The sequence below is a fragment of the Taudactylus pleione genome, unplaced genomic scaffold (assembly GCF_031769625.1).
Source record: "Taudactylus pleione unplaced genomic scaffold, aTauple2 ptg000009l, whole genome shotgun sequence".
NCBI classification, from domain to species: domain Eukaryota; kingdom Metazoa; phylum Chordata; class Amphibia; order Anura; family Myobatrachidae; genus Taudactylus; species Taudactylus pleione.
The window spans coordinates 15,414,924-15,420,961 of record NW_028284412.1 but is presented as its reverse complement, the minus strand read 5'-3'; positions in this window follow the sequence as shown (position 1 = coordinate 15,420,961).

Here is a 6,038-nt window from a genome sequence, read left to right as displayed (position 1 = left end):
GCTATTTTTTTTTTTTTTTTTTTAAGCCTGCACCCCTAAACCCCAATTCTGCACTTTTTTTCGCCACCTATTCAGTGGTGAAAAGTTATCCCCGTTTTTTTTTCGAACCTGCAAAAAGTCTTTGAAATTGAGTACAGTGTAAAAGCAAAACCTGCAATAATGACGTCATAGGTGCGAAAACATCGCAAAAACGATGTTTTTGCTCCCATATTGAATACTCCTAAATGTGTTAAAAAGTGGAAGTTAGATTTAGAATTTAGGGCCTGATTCAGACCCACTCGCGAGCGGCTGTCCGCTCGCAAGTGGGTCGATGTTCTGGACTGAGCATGCGCACGACGGAGGGAGCTCCGTCGTGCGCATGCGCCAGACGCGACGAGCGAAGGAAAGTTCTTCGCTCGTTGTGTCTGATCAAAGGGGGCATGCTGTCGATGTTGTTTGACAGCACGCCCCCTTTGGTAGGCGTGCCATCCTGATGGGCGTTCCCACGGGAACGCCTCCCGTCAGAAGCCGGCCCACTGACATCACTAGTGATGTCAGTGGGAGTGATTTTGGCTCTGATTAGAGCCAAAATCTCTCCGGAGCTTGCGGTTGAAAACCTCAACCGCAGGCTTCGGCTCGCAGTTTCGATGGTCGCGGCCATCAAAATGCACGCTCGTATAGCCTGTGGGTGGTGACCCACAGCTATAAGAGCGTCCAGGAGGACGCTCCATTTTCATGGAGGCCGGCCCTCATTCAGAGCGTGCGCTCTGCTCAGAGCGTACGGCTCTGAATGAGGGCCTTAGCTTGTTTCATTACTTTTGAAAGTGGGAGGCACATATAGAAACTGTTGTAATTCCTACACCGTTCACCTGATTTGGATGCAATTACCCTCAAATTAAATTTGAAAGTCTGCAGTTAAAGCACATCTTGTTTGTTTCATTTCAAAGCCATCGTGGTGGTGAATAGAGGCCAAAATATGAAAATTCTGTCAATGTCCCAATATTTATACATGTGTGTGTGTGTGTGTGTGTGTGTGTGTATGTATGTATGTGTATATATATATATATATGTGTGTGTGTGTGTATTATAATATATATATTTTTTTTTTTCACCTTTCTAAACAAGACTTGGAGTGCCACCTTTTTGTTCTTTGATCATATTGGGGGGTATGCTAGCCCCAGGGAGGAACCCAAGCAGGTCATTGGTGGGTTCCAGCTACCTGCAGAGTGCTGGCTGTGTTTACTTTCTGTATGTAAATATATAATTATTCTATAGCACAGCCCACTGTACAGGCCCTTATTCAAATTTGCAGGGGATCATATGGACAGTTCTAGTGGGTGTGGTAGTAACAATAAATTGTATATGATCAAACGATACAATATATATCGTCTGATCGTATGTGATATTGGACTATGTGTAGGCTCGATATCGTATGTTCTGCCCTCTAGGGAAATGAGATATAAAATTAGTCCAATTACAAGTTGTTCCGGTGTGTACCCACCCTTACAATCTGGCATACATCTATGGTTATTTTCTATTCTCCTTATGTAATGCAAAGATTTTGTAAAGCTGCTGCTTTAAGGGATTGTCAACCCTTTAGTCGATATCCATAAAAATCAAGCCAGCTACAGCGTAAACACATATTTTCACAAATCTACATTGGAATAGTTTGTTACAGTCTTAATAAAATATGCTGGCATTAGGAAAAGTGTGTGTGTGTAATAAATATATATATTTAACACATTAGGGCAGTCGAGCCCTTATATTAAGGCTGCACCAAACAAAACAAAACTGATTTCTCCATAGAAAATTCTAAAGGGGGGCAGGGTGTTTAAGGGTCTACACTGCAAAAGCTATTAGAGGTATGGAGCTGAAATGCAAAAACATTACTCCCATATCATATATATTTTTTTTTAAAGCTAAAGCTCCAACTGTCACTTTTCTGACATTCTAAATTAGGATCACTTTTCTGCTGTTCTCTATGGGTTTTTTTTGGGAAGGTATAACTCAGGGTAGAGGGTGAATTTAGACTTTGGGTTTTAATAGGTAGTTATTGTTCCAGGGTATGTGCTTTTGGGGTTTAGGTAAATTAGAAACTTAGTTTTTAAACTATTACCTCCAAGAATCCGCCATTATACAGATAGGGCTTTAAAACTTGTCTGCAGCCTCAGAAGGAGCCTCCAGCAGGTGTACTCACTGTTGCTTCACTTGGGTGTACAAAGATGGCTGCCTTTTACTGGAGTTAGCGGCAATGGCAGCAGGTGGTATTGGTGGGCAAGCGTCGGCGGTTTTGATGGCGGCGGGTCTGGAGCAGAGAGGATCCCGTCCCCGCCAGCCATTCTGCAGAGTATGGCAGTGGCATCCATTTAAAAAAAAAAAATGGTTCAAGATGGCTGCTGTGAGCCAATCACTGCTCGCGGCGTCATTGGGACCCGGCAGTGCCAGCGCTGTGTCCCAGCGTCTGTGGTGGGCCTGGATCCAAGAGGATCTAGTCCCTGGGAGCCATTCTGCCAATCATGGCTTGCGATGCCCTTGCCCCACCTCCTCGGCTAGCTTATACAAGCCAGCGCAAAGAGGCAGCATGGCAGTCCGATGGCCGGGAGGGAGGAGGGAAGAGCTCCTGAACAAACAAGATGCCAGAAGTCCTAGTGGGCGGTGGCCATGCAAAAGAGCTGACAGGCTGCCGCCTACTATGCGAAGACGCTGAATCCCTGACTGGTTGGTGCCCGCCAGGAAAAGATGCCGAATCCCTGGGTTGGCTGTGGCCACGCAAAAAAAAGGCTGCTGCTCCCCAGGTGAAGCTGCAGATGAAATGAAAATCTGTCTTTTTTTTATTTTTATATATTTATTTTTTTATTTTTTTTTACAAGTGGGCCCAAAATGCCCCGCTTGCTAGTACTAGTGGTTTTCCAAGTACCAACATGCAGGGGAGGCTTGCTGAGACTTACTGCTCACCTGCAAAAGAAAATATTCTTTAAATGAACCACAGTACAAAATCAACCCACCGCCCAGGAGTGCTGGGGATAGCCCTGGGTCTGTGCATCAAGTTGAAACTTCCTATCTCTATAATGGCGGATTCATGAGGTAATGGTTTAAAAACTAACTTTCTCAATTATCTAAACCCCAAAAGCACCTACCATTGATCAATAACTAGCTAATAAAACAAACCCAAAGTCTAAATTCACCCCCTACCCTGAGTTATGTCTTCCCAAAAATCCCCCAAAGAGAACAGCAGAAAAGTGGTCCTAATTGAGTGTCAGAATAAACTGACAATTGGAAATTTAGATTACTCCCAAGTCCTCATTTTTTACTATTTTGCCCTAAAATTTGGCATGCATCACCGAGAGACAGTTCTACCAGCCCATGCCAAATTTTAGCTCCGTACCTCCAATAGCTTTTGAGGTGTATACCCTTAAACACTATGCCCCCCTTCAGGATTTCTCTATGGGAAAATGCAATTTTTTTGTCGAGGGGAACCCCCTACATAGTTTGTCCCCTGTATTTTGGCACAGGGAACCCCTACTTCATTTGTCCCCTGTGTTTAGCACAACCAGTACTGGGGCTTCAAAGCCTGATGCAGGTTGTGCTGTGGGGGCACGTCATTTTTATTTTTATATATATATATATATATATATATATATATATTACACTTTCATTTTTTAAAACAATGCGGATCTCACTCATACGTCCATGCATTTGTCTTATTGATTAGATTTTCTTAGGTGCATGCCCAACACCAGTGAGTCCCTCTGTGGCCCGCTGATGCTTCTGTGCACAGCTCTGTTGCTGCCACTGCTCCACAAACCCGCTGCTGCCACAGCCCCACACACCTGCAGCCTGCCCCCACAGCCGTCTCTCCCTCTGCACCCTTAAAACACCTCCTGTGTGCTGGCTGCTCCTCCACCCATGTTAGTGTACCTATTTGTTGTCCTGTCCTGCAGGTGGCCTGGTTTGCCCCTCCAAACCCTAATAGTACCTACATTTTAAAAAAGCAATGAAATTCCATAGACAAAAAAACCTTACGGTTTCACATGTCCCATTAAGGCTTCTTACACATGAACTGAAATTTTACAAAACCTACTGAATTTGTGCCACTCAAACTAAATAAAACAATGAACTTACTATCTTTAAGGCTGACTACTTAATGGACATGTTCCTTGCGCAATACAGATATCGTATGCCATCAAACCCTGTGGTTAACTGCAGATTCAGTACTCTGACAGAGTGAGATTGCTGTCCCTCACAAAATGGTGGAGCTGCTAATTCACAGAATTGTGTGCTCATTGGAATACACACATGTAGTCTATGCAACTGAAGTCTGAGCAGAAGATAGAGCTGCACAGATGGGATAATACTGGAGTGGATGTGGGAAGAGATAGGATGGGGACATATATGGGCGTGGAGAGGAAGTAGATTAAGCGGCACTGATGGGAAAAAGCCAAAGTGATGCAGAGGCGTGGAAAACTGTGTGGATGCAGGGGACGCAGTGTCACGGTTTGGAAAAAAAGCCACGTGGATGGGAGTACAGAGTGGCATGGATACGGGAATACAGCAGCGCAGACGGGTAAAAACAGATTGGTACGGATGAGGGAATACAGACTAGCACAATGGTAGAACACATCAGAAGAGATTGGAGAGACAGATTACCATGGTTTGATGGGGGCCAGAGTGGTACAGATACAGGAATAAAGAGTGGCACAGATGAGGGGTAGACAAAGTGGTGTGACTATGAAGAAGGCGGTGGTGCAGATGGATGGAAACAGTAGCACGAATGCAGTAAGACAGCACAGCGTGGATGGGGAAAGAGAGATTGGTTCGGTTGAGGGGAAAAAAGAACTAGCATAGTTAGGAGATCACAGCTATAGGGATTGGGGAAGTTATAGCAGCATGGAGGCACAGATAGTGTACATGCATAGACTTAGGCCCATATTCAATTAGCCGCTATAAGTCAGTATCTGCGGAAAAGTGACGTAATTTCGCCATGCGAAAAGTATCCTCCGTATTCAATTCCAAAGTGTTTTCACTGATGCGAAAACTCAGAATCGGCGAAAAAGATTTGCCTATGAATAGCAGTTGGAAAAAAAAATGCAGAATTGGGGTGCAAACTTCTGAAAACCCCCCTGCACTTTCTGGACATTTCCCCAAAGGTAAAGTAAAAAAAGTTTAAAAAATACTTTAGAACACCCCAAAAAGGTACTTTCATTTTGGAGGTGAAAAAGTTCAAAGTTGGGGGACAAACCTAAAACCTAGCGAAATCGACTCCAGGGTGCTCCCCAAGTATGGGGCAGGTGTTTTTAAGTTTGCAGGTGCTTGCGGCAGGTGGATTTTTAAAGATTTTTAATCTTCACTTTAGCGACTTAAAAATAGGCACCCATTTTCAGGTACCCCAAAATTGCTGGGACTACTTATTTTCACCAAAATAAACTGCTAAATGCTATTGACCACTTAAGCAAAGACGCTAAATAGCAGCTATTGTGAACATTTAAGTACCACAAATACCTTCAGCAGGGCTATTTGGGGGCATCTACCGTGATCCCCAATGTCAATGCATCTTTTGGGGGGGTCTCAGACTGTATTCCCCAAATCTGACAGGACTTCTCGCATGTTACAGTTTCGTCGGCTCCCGTTTTTGCAAATATCCAATTGAATATGGTGAAAAGCGGGGACGCGCGCAATCATTTTCCGCATTGAAAACCAACGAAGTGGTCGAAAAGCACTGCATGCGAAAAGTACGGAGCTTTTCGCCGGGAATTGAATATGGCCCAGAGTATTAGCAATTAGGGAGCTGAATGCGTATTCTGAATGATCAGTATGTATGTATGTTTGGAGTAAGAAGTATGTTGGAGCCCAGTGGGATGGTCGTGAACGAATGGGAAGATTGTGGGCACTCAGTGGGATGTGTGTGCCACATAACTGCTCAGATCTCAGTTGCATAAACTGCATGTGTGTATTCCACTGAGCACACAATTCTGTGAATTAGCAGCTCCACTCTGTGAGAGTGCTGAATCTGCAGTTAACCACAGGGTGTGATGGCATACAATATTTGTATAGCGAAAGGA